This window comes from Suncus etruscus, chromosome 11 (assembly GCF_024139225.1).
Source record: "Suncus etruscus isolate mSunEtr1 chromosome 11, mSunEtr1.pri.cur, whole genome shotgun sequence".
Lineage (NCBI taxonomy): Eukaryota > Metazoa > Chordata > Mammalia > Eulipotyphla > Soricidae > Suncus > Suncus etruscus.
In genome coordinates, this window is record NC_064858.1 from 24,727,954 (window position 1) to 24,747,543 (window position 19,590).

Genomic DNA, 19,590 nt, shown 5'->3' on the forward strand with positions numbered 1-19,590 from the left:
CGTGTATATGTACCCCTGGGCTGAGAGCCAGGAGTAAGCCCTGAGTTTTGTCAAGTGTGGAACAAAACCAAATAAATATACACAAAATTTCTGAGTAAAATACATTTACAAATAGAAAATAGCAGAAGACGCTTGTATTGGTTCAGAAAATAACAACACACTAGGTGATAAAGATGAAATTAGCTTTACTGGAACTATATGACAACAAAGTGGGTACTGTTTAGGCCAGTTTTTGTCAAGTGGTATAGTCTCGGCATATTCTAAGGAGCAATTGGTAGAAATTCACATCTGTGAGAGAGGCATGTTAGGTCATGAGACCAGGGGTCTACAAAAAGAAATGAGAAGTAAAGAAAGAAAATCAGTAATGGAGGAAAAAGAACAGTTGAGGGCCAGAGTAATGAAACAGCAGGTAGGTCATTTGCCTTGCATGAGCCCAAACCAGGTTCAATCCCCTGCATCCTATAAATTAGCTCAAACATGCCAGAAGTGATTTCTAAGAGCAGTCAGGAGTATCCCTGAATGCCAACAGGAGTGGCCCAAAGAAACAATAAAAAAGAGCAATTGAAATGGTTGAGAAAAACTTGATTATGTGTATGTCAAAGAAGGATTTTATTTATTTTTTAAATTTTTTTTGTCTCCCAATTCACAATATAGACCAGGCAAAGGACCTGGGTTGAGGTGTATATGGGGTGCATTTACTGTACCTCCTCTTTCTATACAGTCAGTGTAAAGAACACAGCCTGTGGTAAGAATTGGGAGGCCTTATCTTTTCTTTTCTTTTTTGTTTTTGATATATATATTGATATATATACATATACATATATATATCAAATCCTTCACCAGTGCATCATTCCCATGACCAATATCCCAATTGTCCTTCCTCCCCACCCCACACCGGCCTATATTCTAGACAGGCTTTCTGAAAGAAGGATTTTAAACATGAGGAACATAATCATATTTGAGATCACCAATCTGGGACCCTTTGTGGAGAAATGAGTTGTAAAGAACAGAAGGGGTTGATGAAACTAAGAGGAATTATAGTCTTTTAGCTGATGATAATGTTTTAAGCCAAAATAATGACTATGGAAACAAAAAATAAATAAATAAATAAATAAATAACAAAAAGGGCCCGCAGAGATAGCACAGCGGCGTTTGTCTTGCAAGCAGCCGATCCAGGACCAAAGGTGGTTGGTTCGAATCCCGGTGTCCCATATGGTCCCCCGTGCCTGCCAGGAGCTATTTCTGAGCAGACAGCCAGGAGTAACCCCTGAGCATCGCTGGGTGTTACCCAAAATCCAAAAAAAAAAAAAAGAGAAAATTGAGGAAAAGAGGTGAGATGGAATGAGAATACTTTGGGGACTTGATAAATTTGAGAGGCCTGTAAGACCTTCTAGTGGATATATAATACTTGGAAGAGGTAATGAAAGAGAACTATCATTTTGGAATTTTGATATTTTAACTTGTACTCTCTTTGAATTTCTTTTGAACTCTATATGTTAGGAATAATTAAATGAAGTTGTTTAGTGGGAGAGTGAGAATTAATGCTCAGAGAAAGCAGCTTTGATATTAGTGGATGAGCATAATAAAGAGAATATTGTTCAAACATAGAGGATAAACAGGGAAGGAGGATTAAAAATCAGGGGCTCTGCTGCAATGAAAATAAGAGTATGTTGATAAAGGAGGCCTTGGACAAGGTCAAGTAGTCTAAAAATTGAAGTTTTTATATGATTTAGTAAAAGGAAGATCATTGTTATATTAGAATTTGGAGTTTTTGTAACACTGTACATGAATAAAAGCATATTTTAATATCATGTCATAAAGAAACAAATGTAATGAATGTTCTCTAAGTAAGCATCATTCTGTAATTTTTCTACTATTCCATAATGTTTCTTTGTATAATAAAATCAAGTTATTTTGTTTTATATAAACATTCCTTAAACTTTATGATTTCAAGTGTATTTTTCAGTAGTGGCTATACATTATCTTCCTATCTCAACTAATATTACATTTGTATAATTTTATGGAAAGAAACTGTTTTGGCAGGTACTAAATCACTAGATTAAGAAATGATTTATAACATTTTGCACGTTTAATTACTCTTTATATTTATTATTTATATATTTAATGTGTTCATAAAATACCAATTGAACTTTTTATTTCGTCCCATTTTCAACTGGAATTATGTTTTTGAACTGTAATGCATCATTATAAGCACCTATTTCTCACATTACAATTTAAAATGCTCATTTCATTGCGATGGACCCACCTAGTGTCGACTTTTTAAATTCATTTTCTTATTTTGAGTGTTTGGTTATTCTATACATCCTACACATCTATTATATATTGCATAAGAGATTAAATGCTAAAATGATCTTGACATTTACCAGCTCATTCAGAACTTAATGTTTTTGTGTGTGTTTTTTCTTAAGGAATGCGTTATATACAATGTAAGCAATCCAATAATAAATAAGTGTAGGTTAAACATGAAGTTGCTAGTAAGCATCTTATTGCTCTTTTCTGTATCACTCATTCAGGAGGAAAATATAATCATTGATTTGAAGAGAAGTATTACTAAAAGCCATCATTTAACATAAGAATTCGTGTGCACTGGAGTTACTTTTCAAATTTATAAATAACTCCATGTCCTAAGTTGTAGTAACTGCTAACACATAATGCCTTTCTCAACTTAGAAAGCATTTTTAGTATATTGTAATATTTAATATTTATACCATAATTGAAAGATAGGCATTATAATTAAAAGAGGCACCCTATTGTCCCAAAGGTATAGGGCAGAACAACAATTTAAATGTAGGTCCTCTGGCTTGACCTAATCCTTGTGTTTATTCATTGTTAATTATATTATGTCCAAGGTTTTGGCATCTCACTTAATATTACCTGTTATCATGAACTCTAAGCTCGAGATACACATTACATAAAACTTGGCCTATTGCATACATCAAGTATCAATTCAATGTTTATAAACTAGCCTGCCTATTGGAAACAATAAGATTTAATTAACTTTATCTGGGTGTTCATTAGAACTTCCTTCATTGCAATTTCCACTAGCTTACTCTGCCAAGTAAAACATTTAAATCAACAATTTTAATGTATCTTTACTTTGTACAATACACTGAAATATAAGTTTTTATTTACGACTTTATTGAAATCACAACACAAAATTCCCTTTCAGTGTTTGCCTTAATAAACAATGTACCATTTCCTTTTCTGGGAAAAAAAAAAGTCTAGGCCATTTTCTTAAGAAAATCTCTGAATTCCTTCATAAGCTTTTGGGGATTGAGGGGGGCAAGGGGAAAGGGGTACTTAGGTTTTGTTTGGTGTGTGTGTGTGTGTGTGTGTTCTTCAAAAAAAAAGTGAGGGAAATGGAGTGGGGAAAATGGTGTTTGGGGTAAAACAAACAAACAAACAAACAACCAATTTAATAAAGAATCTGGTAATTGGCTCATACAGTTAGCCCTACCCTTGCATATACCAGAGCCAGAGTTCAACCCGGGGACAATTCAGCCTCAGTCCCCAGGGTAGGTCATGAACACATTGTCTGCCATGGCAGGCTGCCGCAGAACCTCAGTGTTAGTTGTCAGTATGACCAAACTGCCTGCTGTTGGAAAATGGCGTCCTATCTGCCCTCTTTATTTCTCCAACCTAGGCCTGGGCCACCTCAAACCTGTCCTAGATCTGCCTTGGGGATTCATGGGAGACCTGAGTGAAGCCTTCGAAAATGCTCTGCACGTTCCTTTAACGCACCAGCACATATGTATAGTGAGGAGGAGGCTGGGAAGCTGGAGATTACCCAGCACTTAAGCCTTGGTGCCTGACCCCTCCTCCCAGCCTTCATCTCTCATCTGTGCCCTTCTCTTTGTTCTCCCCTCTCCCCTCCATTTTTCACCCCCCTGGGCCTTCAGCACTGACCCTCACTTCACAGACAACTGTCTCCTCTTTCTTGGTAGTCAGTTCCTGGATTCCAGCTTTACATCTTTATCTCTCCCTTTCACCCTCATATTTAATTTTGTTTGCTTGGATCTATCTATCTATTATCTATCTATCTATCTATCTATCTATCTATCTATCTATCTATCTATCTATCTATCTATCTATCTATCTATCTATCTATCTATCTATCTATCATCTATCTATCTATCTATCATCTATCTATCATCTATGTATCATCTTTCTTTTCTTTCTTTCTTTCTTTCTTTCTTTCTTTCTTTCTTTCTTTCTTTCTTTCTTTCTTTCTTTCTTTCTTTCTTTCTTTCTTTCTTTCTTTCTTTCTTTCTTTCTTTCTTTCTTTCTTTCTTTCTTTCTTTCTTTCTTTCTTTCTTTCTTTCTTTCTTTCTTTCTTTCTTTCCTTCTTTCTCTTACAGCTAATTCCACCTTCATATGTGCCCCCTTTTACCTCATACTTGGAGCTTATCACTCATCCCACATCATGGTCTGTTTGAACCTGAGTTCCGACTGTCCCTTTAGACTTGGTTCTGCAAGTGCAGTGGGCTGACCTGCTACTATGAGTCCTGATGAAAGCTTCCTTTCTCAAGGTGGGTCAACATAGAGTGGAAATGTAAATAAACCATTAGTTGTATTGAATTCCAAGTACCTATAGGTGTGTTTCTATATGAGTGACCATCATTTATATTTACAACATTCAAATAATGTCCTTTTCTTTGCTCTATTTAAAGTGATTGAAGTGTAGAAAAATACCTGGGTGTTCCCATATTTAATGTACAGTAATAAAGCATTTAACTACACTCAGGACCCTGGATATGACCCAGTAAATTAGTGAACATTTTGGAAAGGATGTTATTAGCTTCCTTTTCAAGATATTTTTCTATTTAGTTCAAATGTTTTTAATATATCGTAATTTATACTAATTCATTTCTATAGCAACTTTGAATTACTTTGTAGAATGACTTTGATTCTATGACTTTCAAGTGTTCCTAAAAGAGAGATATTTGATGGAGTAGTAGTCTATCCCGGCTTTCCTGAAAAATCTTTCACCACCCTGTTTCATTTAATTTGTTTTATTTTTAAGTGTTCCAAAGCCAAAACATTGGAAGGTCCTTGCCTCAGATTTTTATTAACCCGTTATAACTAGTTTATTTCTAGTCTGGTTTTGCTTGCAAAATTCTTAATAAATAGTAGGCACTTCTGTATAAAATCATCATTGTTACAATCCATAGCTCCTACTTTCATTACTTTGCTGATTTGTGCATGTATGTATGCTATAATTAGGATGTAGTGCAGTGCGGTAACCCTGTTGACAAATATATGGAAGCTCTGTAATGTCAGATCATTAAATTAACTGGTCTGTTCCTCTCTGATACTGAATTTTGCTCTTCAATAGATGTGTCAGTTTCAAAGCTCAAGAATAAGGCTTTGTATTTTTATTCTGTTTTTATCATTTCTTAATCAGGAAAATGATTATAAGTATTTGATCATAAATTTAGAAATATGGGAGTACAATAACATTATAATTTTTCATATAATAGGTATCTTTTTGCATTTTCCATGATTAGTCATAATGCTCAAGCAGCAGTTCCTTTTCACTCCTATGCTTGTTAATAGGCTAACTTCCTATTGGTTTAATTGGCTTAGGATTTATTTAAATATATTTCAAGCTAGTGTAGGTTATTTACTCCCCTTTCTGCTAAGATCCATCTATTAAGATATCTTTTTTGTAATAGTACAGTTTTCTTTTAAAAATCATTCACTTGCTTTCCTTAAACCAAAAAGAGTGAAAGTCATTAACATATGTGTAGATATTTACCATTCCTCTGACATGCTTCCTAAATATAAGAATGATAAGAGAAAATCATTATATTTCTTCTATTTAATTTAACAGATTTAATTGGATGGGACCTTTATTATATTTTCTTTTAGTAAATTGTGGGTTGCTTTACAGTGAATCAAAATGTTCAAGATGCTTATGAGGTTCAGCCCTTGGCATAATGTCACTAATGATTTCTACAGGACTTTGAAGTAAAGCAACAGGAAAATCTATCAACAAAGAGACATAACAGAAATATTTTTAGATTAAAAAAAGATTCAAATCTTTGTAGTGAAAGGAAAGGATAACTATGGGCAATTGCATACTTGATCAACTTAAATGCAATCAAAATGGCAGTGTCTGCCTAGTAGCCAAAATAGCAACTGGACACATGGGAAAATAAAATGGAAGTTATACTTGACAGGCATTATTTCCATTATGAAATCAATAAAATAGTCTATTATATTATGAAAATAGTAGCTAGATCATAATTTTCACCCAAAAGCTTTATGTATCAAGCTTTTGTGTTTTAGAAATTGTATTTTTAATGTCAACATCCTTTATTTTTCTACTGCTATATTTTTTCTAGCCTATGTCTTCAAGTTGATACTTTTTCTTTATGATGCAATTTTTAGTATGAATATACTGTGCTATTTCTGAATTAGCTTCATTAAAGAATAAAATATTTATATGCATGCACATTGGATGGCTTTGCATGATTATATATGTGAATGTTTTTAGAGGGTGTAGAATTTATTGTTTCATCTGTTTTGGGGTTCATATGGTTACCAGCCAGGAATTTTCTACTCCATTTTTTTTATGAGGGACACACCCAGGGCTTACTCCTGGCTTCATATTCAGGTGCCACTCCTGGCAGTCTTCAATTACCATGTAGAACAAGGAATAGAACTAAGGTTATTGGTATGCAAGTCATAGTCCTTAACACCCTGTACTAAATTTCAAGTCCCTATCTTCACTTTTAAAGCACCTATCTCATTGGTGATTGCATAATCGCTGAAACATATTTTTTCCAGATATTTTATTTTAATATTTTTCTAAGTAGTATTCTATTGCACACACACACACACACACACACACATATATATATATACAATCTCTTTTTCTGATGGTACATAAAATAAACATTTATTCAAATGGACCAAACATAGAAGTGAATCATAAACTAAAGTAATATGCTGCTCAAAATAGTTTATGAATTTTGTTTTGTATTTTTTAATAATATTTTTATTTAAGCACCCTAGTTACAAACATGCTCATAATGGGTTTCAGCCATTAATGCACATCCCCCTTAACCTGTGCAACTTTCTTGTCAATGTTATCCCCTACTTCCCTCCTTCCCCACCTTCTACCTGTCTTCAAGACAGACAATGTATTGCTATATGATTGTTACGATAGTTGTTAGCATAATTATTTCTCTAATTGCACTTATTATTCTTTGTGGTAAGCTTCATAAAATGAACTGATCCTTCCAGCCTTCATCTCTATTGTCTCTGGGTATTATTACTATACTGTCATTTATTTTTCTTAAATCCCAGAGATGAGTGAGAATATTCTGTGTTTATATCTCTCCCTCTGATTTATTTCACTAAGCCTAAAAGTCTCCATGTTCAATCATGTATAAGCAAAAAATGTTTTTCTTTTGGTTTTTGGGCCACGCTCGGTGATGCACATGGGTTACTCCTGGCTATGTGCTCAGAAATCGCTCCTAGTTTGGGGGGCCATCTGGGACACTGGGGATGGAACCAAGGTCTGTCCTGGGTCAGCTGCTGCAAGGCAAATACCCTACCACTGTGCTATTACTTCAACCCCAGTATAGGCAAATTTTATGACTTCATTTTTTCAAACAGCCGCATAGTATTCCATTGTATCACAGTTTCTTTAGTCACTTATATGTTATCAGACATCTAGATTCTGGTTATTCTGGAAATAGTACTGCAGTGAACATAGAAGTACAGAGGGCATTATTTTATTGTATTTTTGTGGTCCTAGGATATATCTTTTGTAATGGTATTGCTGAATCATATGGAAGCACAATTTTTAGTTTCTTTTTAGGAATATCTATATTGTTTTCCAGATACGTTGGACTAGATGGCATTCCCAGCAGAACTGAATGAGAATTCCTTTTTCCCCGCATCCACACCAGCATTGGTTATTACTGTTTTTTTGTGATGTGTGCCAGTATCTCAGACATAAGTGATATCTCTTTGTTGTTTTGATTTGTATTTTACTGATTATTACTGATGTTGTGTATTTTTTCATGTTCCTCTTGGACATTTGCATTTCTTCTTTGAGGAAATGTCTTTTCATTTTTTCTACCCACTTTTTGATTGGCTTAGGTATTTTATTTCTTGTTAAGTTCTGTCAGTACCTTGTATATCTTAGAAGTTAGCTCCTTATCTGATGTATATTGGGTGAATAGTTTCTCCCATTCTATGGGTGACCTTTTTATCTTTTTACCTAGTTTGTGCTTCCTTTGAAGTGCAGAAGATTCTCAGTTTAATGTATTCCCATTTGTTTGTCTCTGCTTCCACTTGTTTGGACAGCGGTGTTTCCTCCTTGTAGATGCCTTTAGTCTCAATGTCATGGAGTATTTTGCCTACATTTTATTCTATATACCTTATAGTTTCAGGTATGATATCAAGGTCTTTAATCCATATTGATCTGTCTTTCATGCATGATATTAGATAGAGGTCTGAATTTCCTTTTTTGCATGTGGTTGACAAGTTGTCTCAGCAGCACTTGTTGAAGAGACTTTGTTACTCCATTTTGTGCTTCTTGCCCCTTTGTCAAAGATGTCTGAGGGTCATTCTTTGAATACTCAAGAGTATTCTATTAATCTGAGGATCTATATATTCTAATACTATGCTTTTTTAATGATTATTGATTCTTCCTGTTATATCCTTGGTTGTTAAGAAATATTTTATTAAGAAATGTCTATCTCTGTTCCTATATATATATATATATTTTTTTTTTTTTGGTTTTGGGGCCACACCCAGTAATGCTCAGGAGTTACTCATTTTTTTTTTGGGCCACACCCGGCAGTGCTCAGGGGTTACTCCTGGCTGTCTGCTCAGAAATAGCTCCTGGCAGGCACGGGGGACCATATGGGACACCGGGATTCGAACCAACCACCTTAGGTCCTGGATCGGCTGCTTGCAAGGCAAACGCCGCTGTGCTATCTCTCCGGGCCTCAGGAGTTACTCTTGGCTGTGCACTCAGAAATTGCTCCTTGCTTGGGGGACCACATGGAGTGCCAGGGGATTGAACCGAGGTCCATCTGGATCAACCGTGTGCAAGGCAAACTCCTTACTGCTGCACTATCGCTCCAGTCCAACACCCTCTTATAAGTTTTTTTTTTTTTTTGGTTTTGGTTTTGGTTTTTGGGCCACACCCGGCGATGCTCAGGGGTTACTTCTGGCTGTCTGCTCAGAAATAGCTCCTGGCAGGCATGGGGGACCATATGGGACACTGGGATTTGAACCAACCACCTTTGGTCCTGGATCAGCTGCTTGCAAGGCAAACGCCGCTGTGCTATCTCTCCGGGCCCATCCCTTATAAGTTTTAAGTCTGTCTCATCTGAAATTAGTATGACCACTCCAGTACTTTTAAGGGAATTGTTTGCTTGAATGGTTATCCTCTAACCTTTGAGTTTTAGCCTGTGTTTCTTCTGACTATTCAGATTTGTTTCTTGTAGGTAGCATGATGTTATTAACTTTTTGATCTACTTTGCCACTCTGTTTCTCTTAACTAGTATATTTAGTCCATTGATGTTGAGAAAAGTGATTGTCATGGGAGTTAAGTGTCATCTTTCAATAGGAGTTGGTTGTGTCTTATGGCCTGACTTATATTAAAGTAGATTTTTCAATTCATCCTTTAAGGCTGTTTTTTTTTTTTTTTTGGTCTTGGGGTCACACCCAGCAGTGCTCAGGGGTTATTCCTGGCTCTATGCTCAGAAATCGCTCCTAGCAGGCTTGGGGGACCATATGGGATACCAGGATTCAAACTGCCATCCTTCTGCATGCAAGGCAAATGCCCTACCTCCATACTACCTCTCCAGCCTCCAAGGCTGGTTTTGAGTCTGTAAAGTTTCTTTTATCTATCTATCTATCTATCTATCTATCTATCTATCTATCTATCTATCTATCTATCTATCTATCTCTCTATCTATCTATCAATTTATCTAGGGGGTTTACATTCAGCTGTGCTCAGGGATTACTCTTGGTTTTGTGCTCAGAAGTCATTCCTGGCAGGCTCAGGGGATTATATGGGATTCCAGGACTCAAACCAGGGTTTTTCCTGTGTTGGCTGTGTGCAAAGCAAATGCCTTAATACTGTGCTATTGCTCTTATTAGTGAAGCTGTGTATCCTTCCTTCAAATCTGAACGTAAGCCTGACCAGGTGAAGTACTCTTGTCGATGCATTAATTAGGCTGAGTTTTGTCACCATGTCCCACCACTGCTTTGAGGCTTTAAGTGTTTCTTATGACAAATGTGTGGTGTACCTTAGGGATGCTCCTTTGAATGTAATTTCTCTTTTTCATTTCGCTGCTTTCAATAATCCATTCCTATGGGATTTGTCATTGTGTCTAGGGTGTGTCTTAGGGTGCTTTCCTTTGGATCTCTTTAGGCTGCTACTCTTTGGTAATGTAAGATTTCGTTGCATGAACTCTTTTGCTCTAGGAGTTTCTGCAATGAGGTCCTTTATTGTTGATATTTCATGGAGGTTTTCTTTCTGTGTCTCTGGGAGTCCAATGATTTTTATGTTGTTTCTGTTGAGTTTAACAAAGACTTCTAGTTTTGTCTGTTCACATTCTTTGAGGACTTTTCCCATTGTTGGATCATTTATTTTGAGGGTTTCCCCTACTTCTTCTGCTGTATGGAATTGTAATGCATCTTGTTTCGGTGAGGTATTCATTTTGCCTACCAAGTTTTTCAGGCCTGTTATTTCAGTTCAAAGTTTTCTCATTTTTACTCTCATAGTCTCTTGATTCTTCATGTTTAGTTCATTCTATGCCTATATTGAGAGTTCTATGAACATTCTCAATATTTTTCTCAATAATAGTTAGAAATGATTACTCTGAACAATAACTAGATGCTCAAAGGAGATAAAATAATCTGCATGGCATCCCTTTAGTAACAATATTACAAACCCCAGTGTCTAGAGAGAAAAGGAAGAAAAGAATGAGTATGAGACAGAGAGAGAGAGAGAGAGAGAGAGAGAGAGAGAGAGAGAGAGAGAGAGAGAGAGAGAGAGAGAGAGAGAGAGAATATGTCTGCTACAGTAGGTGGCAAGAGGTGGCTGCTGGGAAGTAAACTGGGGACATTGGTGGCTGGAAATGTGAACTTGTGAGGGGTGTTATACTTTGTAAGGCTAAAACTTGATCACGAGGGGCCGGAGAGATAGCATGGAGGTAAAGCGTTTGCCTTTCATGCAGGAGGTCATCGGTTCGAATCCCGGCGTCCCATATGGTCCCCTGTGCCTGCCAGGAGCAATTTCTGAGCCTGGAGCCAGGAATAACCCCTGAGCACTGCCTGGTGTGACCCAAAAACCAAAAAAAAAAAAAAAAAAACTTGATCACGAACAATTTTGTAACTATCTCACAGTGATTCAATTAAAGAATTTATTTATAAAAATTTAAAAAATAAACTGATATATTGGTTTGTGAAACTGTGGCAGATATTCAGTCAGAATTTAAATTTCCTAAATAATCTTGGAGGAAAGAGACAACAGGTTGTTTGCCAGCAACAATCTAAGTCCAGGGTGGCTGAAACATAAATTTGTCATGAAGAGAAAGATGGGGCTGAATAGAAAGATTTTACCAGAATTCGAATGTCTTATGACTCATCAGTGACTTTTATTTTTATACTGTAGATTTTCTCCCAATATTTAATAATAATTCAATCCTTTATTTTTTGTTACAGTTTTTGGGCCAAACTTGGCAGCACTTTGGAGTTACTCCTGACTCTGTGCTCAGAAATTACTCCTGGTAGGCTATCATTCTGGACTACTTAATTCTATTTTAAAGTGTAAAACAAAACAAAAACACATATTCGAAGAATATGTTCACTAGGAACTTTGAATATAGGTTAAGAAACATTTTAAAATTAAATTGTAACCTATGAAAGTACTTTAAATTAAGGATTTTAAGTAATATGAGAGTTTTGTCTCATACATAAAGTAATTTTCAGTTATAAAAATTAGACATAAGTGTCCTTTAAAATACAGCTGCCTTGACATTGTTAATATGTATTGATATGTATACTGCTAGATGATGATTAATTATTGTATTATTTAATTTAATTAGATATATTTTATGTAATATAATTCATATAACTTTAATTTTATTGAAAATTCATGCATACACAGTAAAATTTTAATTAGTGTGAAAAAGTATGAACACATTTCAATTTCATATATATGCATTCTTATCTCAAGCCCCTTTCCCCATTTCTTTTTTCCTTGTTTGCTTTTCCAAAATATTTTCATATTACATGTATTCAAAACTCTTTGTTGTCTTATTTTTATAAAATGTATTCAGTTATGCATCTTGCTTTTTTTCACTCTGGAAACAACCAAGATGCCCTTCAACAGACGAATGGCTAAAGAAACTGTGGTACATATACACAATGGAATATTATGCAGCTGTCAGGAGAGATGAAGTCATGAAATTTTCCTATACATGGATGTACACAGAATCTATTATGCTGAGTGAAATAAGTCAGAGAGAGAGAGAAAAACGCAGAATGGTCTCACTCATCTATGGGTTTTAAGAAAAATGAAAGACATTCTTGCAATAATAAATTTCAGACACAAAAGAGAAAAGAGCTGGAAGTTCCAGCTCACCTCAGGAAGCTCACCACAAAGAGTGATGAGTTTAGTTAGAGAAATAACTACATTTTGAACTGTCCTAATAACGAGAATGTATGAGGAAAATGGAGAGCCTGTCTAGAGTACAGGCGGGGGTCGGGTGGGGAGGAGGGAGACTTGGGACATTGGTGATGGGAATGTTGCACTGGTGATGGGTGGTGTTCTTTACATGACTGAAACCCAAACACAATCATGTATGTAATCAAGGTGTTTAAATAAAAAAAAAGAAAAGAAAATAGTTGTTTAGTATTACATTGTACTGTATCATTAGTTAATGACAATGGGTTATTCCCATTGCTCTGCCATTACATAACACTGATGGAATACATAACATTCTGCACAAGTGGAAGAATATGTCTAACAAACTTGCTCAAGAACTGTACATTTAGGAAATGTGTCTATATTGTAATTCATAAAGGTTTTACTAGCATAGATATTTGCTAGTAGCACGTGAGTTTCTGATTCCATATGACAAACACAGACTGGAAATTTTAGGAAGCTTTTTCTGATAACATACAACTATCTTTTCCATGAAGAACATGTGAGAAGAGCTGTTTTCTTGCCTGAGTTACAGAAGGGCTTTGAGTTAGGCTAGCTACATTTTGGTATTATTGGGTGGAATGACTTCCGTATAGTTTCTGTCTTCTCATTTGATGATGCAGATTGATGAAATAGCCTCTTTCTGAGATATGTTGTTTTAAACAAGTAAAGATCAAGCCCAAATAGAAAGCTACATATAGCATTAAGCAAACCAACTGACATGTATAAAACAAAATCGTGGAGCTGTTGAAACCATTTGTAGTGAACAATGCAGAGAACAAGTGTTTATTAATGGACAATAACTGTCTAACACAAAGTGTTAATCAAAGTTTTGATATTTTTCCAGGCTGATCATTTTTTGTCTAAGCTAAAAAATTGGTCACATATTGGTTGTAGATTACATGTTCATATAATAGAATACGTTGAACATCTTTGTTTTAATAAAAATTACAATCTACAGAAAAACCAAGAATGTGCCTCCCGGTGAAGAATTCTGTCAAATTTTAATAAAAATGATTTCTTTTTTTATCATTACATTTTGTATTATTTGCCTGTTTTTACTCTGAAATTCTTGAACTTTTTCTTTTTCTTTTTTTTTTTTTTTTTTTTTTTGGTTTTTGGGCCACACCCTGTGATGCTCAGGGGTTACTCCTGGCTATGCGCTCAGAAGTTGCTCCTGGCTTCTTGGGGGACCATATGGGACGCCGGGGGATTGAACCGCGGTCCATCCTAGGCTAGCGCAGGCAAGGCAGGCACCTTACCTCCAGCGCCACCGCCCGGCCCCACTTTTTCTCATTAATTTCACAGAATTCTTCTTTTCTGTAGATTGTAATTTTTAGCAATTTATATTTGTCCCTTTTTATTCCACCTTTTCTCCTGAAGATTTTCATGTGTGTACATTTAAATTCATTGACATATTATGACTTATGAATTAGATTCATTTTAGTTTGTGGTTCATGCCTAGTGATGCCCAGTGCTGACTCCTGGCTTTCTGCACTCAGGAAGCACTAGGGAGACTAAAAATGACGCTATGGTGTGCCCAGTTTTGAACCAGATAGGCCACATGCTAGAAAATGTCCTACCAGTTGTACTGTTACTCTGGTAGCTATATTTATTTTTTTATGAATACTAATATACTAACTGCAAATTTTTGAATCTCAGAAGTTGATTGCACTAAAAGTGAAATTACTTGTTACTGGATAGGAAGCTAACTCAAATGGTGGACTACAATGCCAAACATTTGCAAGGTCTTGAGTCTGATCTCCAGTACTGCCTGACTTATTGAGCACTACCACTTTAGAACTACTGGCTAATTTGTATTGTATCTAATACCAAACCAGAACTAATTAAGATCTCCTGTTACCCAGCTCAGCATCTCTGGATGTGATTCTAGGTCCTTCAGCATCTCGTACTATGTCCCTGATATAAATCATTCTCATAGAATTTTATTTCACGAAATTATTTCTTTATACACTAGTTCATTTCAGATAACTTTCAGAAGTCACTCCTGCAATATATATTTTTTAGTTTTTGTCCTGTATCTGTTTTCTTCTCTCTCCACCTCCAAATCCACCAGCAATATAATGCACGAAAGCACTGAGGGAAGAGTAAATGATCATGCAAGGAGTCTATAGTTAATCCCATGATAGTATACTTCAGGGGTGGAGAAACCCTGTATCTCCTAGGCCAAGGTATTTCCCTCTGCAATATCCCCAATAGTTACTGTGCCTATGCAGGGAGAAAAAAAAAAAAAGAAAGCACAAAATAATTATTTTACCACATACAAACTTATTGATTGATCGATTTTTATTGACGTCTTTATTTTGGTTAGATATTGAAGTTGATGTCTCCAATTTTATTTTATTTTATTTTATTTTATTTTATTTTATTTTATTTTATTTTATATTTCTCTTTCTTTTTGTACTCCGGCATGGTTTGATTTCAGAACCGAGACTATGTGTGGTGCTTGTCTTTATTGCTGTCGTGCTCACTGGATATTTAATTTGATATTTCTTTCTGTATTGATGTGGTGTTTCAATTACTTTTTTCATGTCCTCGCTCAAACTGAGATTGAAAGCCTCTAGAAGGTCTCCGCCATTTTCAGCTTATTTGATTTATTTTATTTTATTTTTTATTTTTTCTTATTTTTTTACTCCATTCTATTGCTTTTCTTTTTTTCAAACAAAACTACATAACTCAAAAAAAAAAAAAAAACAAAACTACATAACTCGAATTATCAAGCTCCACCTCTCAAATAGAGGGGGAAACAAGGGAGGGTACCAGGACCAAACAGATATATGATCACTAATAGTGAACTGGACAAAGAGGGGACCACCTACTCTAGCAGCCCGGGGAGTAATGGTGGGGGATATGGGTTGCAGGAAGGGAACTTGGATGGGGGGAGGACATATTTGGTGATGGGTATTCCCCTGATTCAATGTTAAGATGTACCTAAGATACTACTGTGACAGATATGTAAGCCAATATGATCAAAATAAAAATTAAAAAAAAAATAGAAGTCATTCCTGCAGAGTAAACTTATAGCGGGAGAATTTAGTTCAAATGGTGGTTCTGCCTCAGACTAGAAATATAGTAGAAAATTAATTAATAGTTGGCCCTATGCTTTACTCACTTATTCTGTGATATAAAATTACTTTCAATAACTCAGAAACTCTAAATTTATTTTGATATTATATGACTTAATCAGTGTAGAGATGAGAGATATCTCTTTAACAAGAAGTAGGTAATTTTTTATGAGAACAAGAGGGTATTATACATTATTCCAGCTATAATTTCTTAGTATATCTTTATATTGGAATCCTAACATTTTATCAGAATGTTCAAATCAGAAAATAAGATCATGAAAGCACTATACATACTTATTTTCCCCTTTAATATTTCCAGTAAAATTCGAGGTACACAATCAATGCTAGAATATTGTTTAAGCTGACTTGTTCATAAACAATAATGTTCCATGTTTAGATACTAAATATAATTGAAAATCAGTCTCGAAACCAGGAAAGACAGGAATTATCTTACCTAAGTTTTAATTTTTATAAACATATAGACAAGATGTTTGTAAATGTACAACATTGTATAGTTTTATTTTATTTTATTTTTAACGCAAAACTAAAAAGTTAATGTTTGTAATCCAAATATGTGCTTTGTAGAGTTAAAGTTTAAATCTATCTGTTTTAATATTAATCTGTAATTTTATATTTAAGTGCTTTGATTTCAAGAAAACATTCCAATATGTTATTTTATTCAAAACTATGAAGTTTGAAACATAGACAACAAAATATTACTAAATATATATGGCTTAAATTAAAATATTACCTACAGGGGCCAGTGCAGTGGTGCAATTGATAAGGCATTTGCTTTGCATGCCTAACCTAGGACAGACCATGGTTTGATTCCCCGGCATCCCATATGGTCCCCAAAGCCAGGAGCGATTTCTGAGCACATAGCCAGGAGTAACCCCTGAGTGTCACCAGGTGTGGCCCAAGAATCAATATATATATATTATCCGCAGGGCTGGGAGTAATAATGCAATAGATAAGGCATAAGCCTTGCAACTGAATGACCTGAGTCTAACACCAGTATCTCATATGGTCCTCCAAGTCCACCAGGAGTAGTCCTCAATAGAGAGCTAGGAGTAACCTCTGTGCACTACCATATGTGCCCCTTACCTCACAAATAGTATTACTTAGGACTACAGATAGGTCAAAGGGCTGGAGTGTACATTTTATCAAAGGAAATCTGGGTTTTCTTTCCCACTCTACATGATCCCCAGATTCCTGCCATCATGTGATGATGTGACCCATCATGCCCATCACTGAGGCAGGTGGGATGCCAGATCATTATTTTCTGGCCCAAACAGCAAGATATAAATGAAAGATTCTGCACATAATAAGTAATTGACTTAATGCATCCTTTGGTAATTTCTATTTTCTTGCATTTTCATCCTATGTATAATCTGAATTATTTACTTCATGATGACAGTAAGTCATTCTTGATAACAATAACATGCATTAAAGAAGCTTTCTATTGATCAGAATAATGACAAAATTTAATTTTAAAAAGCTCAGAAAATTAAAAAAAAAAAAAACCCTAGATTTTCTGTTCTGGAAAATAGACCATATAGTAGCTTTATTCCAACCCTGGTACTACATGGTCCTAGGGCATCAACCAGTTAGCTCTGCAGAACTGAGCATCCCTTGCCATAGCTCTGAGAACTCCAGTGCTGTAGTTTTTGAGCAAGGGCACATTTTGGGGTCCTAAAATCAATTAACCTGCCAGGTGAGAATCATCATGAATGGTCACTGGGTTTCTTGAACAACACTTGGAATCTTTCCCTGCCCTGTCTTCTTAAACCCCTCCAAAAAAATATTCTCAGAAAACAAAATGTATTTTCTCTCTTTCTTTCTTTTTTTGGGGCCACACCAGGTGACACTCAGGGGTTACTCCTGGCTATGTGCTCAGAAATCGCTCCTGGCTTGGGGCACCATATGGGACACCAGGGGATCGAACCACAGTCCATCCTAGGTTAACGCGTGCAAGGCAAACGCCCTACAGCTTGCACCACCGCTCAGGCCCCAACTAAGTGTATTTTCTAGAATACACTTTGTTGCTCAGGTGGTCTGATAATTTGGGCTTAGAGTTTTACTCTGAGTTTTCTCTCAGACTTACTTCTTTGAGAAAAGTTATTACTGAAAATGTTAGATGCACTTTTCCTGAATCACAAGTAGATAAGTTTAGTCATAAAAGTAGTTCATCTGTGGGCAAAAGAGAGATAGTACCGTGAGTAAGGTGCTTTCCTGGCATGGGGCCAACCTGGGCTTGATCCCTAGAACTCCATATGGTCACCAGGAGTGATCTCAGCACAGAGTCATAAGTAGTCTCTAAACACTGTAAGTTATATCTGCCCTATCCAAACATATAATGCTTTTTGAAAATAGGATCATTTTTATTGGTTAATAGTTACATTAGCTAGCATGGTTATTTTAATTTAATTCAAACCTATTACATTTTAGTGAATAAGGTTTAATTTCTGCATCATTTTAAATTGATGTATGAATTTAGAGTCATAACATTTAAAAGCTTAAAAGTAAACTATAAGAACTAGTATTGAAACTATTGTAATAGGGGCCGGGCAGTGGCGCTAGAGGTAAGGTGCCTGCACTAGCCTTGGACGGACCGTGGTTCGATCCCCCCCTGCGTCCCATATGGTCCCCCAGCCAGGAGCGACTTCTGAGTGCATAGCCAGGAGTAACCCCTGAGCGTCACCGGGTGTGACCCAAACCCCCCCCCAAAAAAAAAAAAAACTATTGTAATAGTTTAAATGTCTCCAAAAATAAGAAATTTGATTTTTCAAGCTATGAGTTGACTTAGAAAAAGAGATCAGAATTAGAAAGGAGTAATTTAAAAAACCCTCTTCTCTCGGGTCAGGGAAATAGTATAGTGAGTGATACATTTTTCTTTCATTCACAGCTGATCTGGGTTTCATCGCTGACACCAGTTATGGTTTTCTGAGCACTGTCAGCAATGATCCCTGAGCACAGAGCCAGGAGTAATTTCTGAGCACACCTGGTGTGACTATAAAACAAAAATCCTCTTTTCTGAGCTGTTAAGCTTAGTCACGCTTATATCACTAGTAAGGAAGGTGTAAATGCATGCTTGATTTTAAACCTCCTTTCAGTTCTGTCACAGTATTTTTCCTTTGCATTTCTAGTTAGTGGACTGAATATTGTTCAAAAGTAGCAGCATTCTGATTGACTCTAAACAGAGGAGTCATTCAATGCTGTGCAAAGAAAAATATAAAGTAGATAGGTGTAACCAACTTAAAAATAAAGCTAAGTGTTAAGTATTCTTATTTTATTCAGGTTTGGACCTTATTTCTGCATTGATCAATGGCAAATCGAAGTTATTATTTAAACTGAAAAGTTTTCCTGAAATATGGCCATGAAAATATTTTTCTGAAATATTCTTTGAAACTGTGTTACAGCAACCCTTAGGTTGCTTTTCACTGAGTTGCAACTTCTAGGCAGAGGGTCAATTTCTTACTATGTTGACAAATTACAAAATGCAATTACAAAATGCAATGTTTGGTGATCTGATTACATTTGAATGACTTCCTCACTTATGGTTATATGGATTCTTTATAATAGTTGTCTTCTGATCTTTACCACCAGAGGGATTTGTTCTTGTCCTTCTCATCTTCATAAACTGACAGCCATTAGAATGGACTACTTATAATACAGAGATAATTATGCAATTTTTAAAAAAAAGTGTGAGTTCACGTATCTTCCTATTAGATACATTTTTTCTGCAAGGATTTTTTTCTTGTGGACAGAAATCTCATTGCAAAATAGTTGCATGGAGAA

At 35.7% G+C, this 19,590-nt stretch overlaps 1 non-coding gene across 1 annotated transcript; it reads right to left on the reverse strand.

The window, feature by feature from the left end:
* Window positions 1-629: 629 nt before the first annotated feature.
* Window positions 630-762, reverse strand: LOC126023130 (small nucleolar RNA SNORA51). The gene has a single exon (XR_007500337.1). It is a non-coding gene; the product is annotated as a small nucleolar RNA SNORA51 (small nucleolar RNA).
* Between the last annotated feature and the right edge of the window lie 18,828 nt (window positions 763-19,590).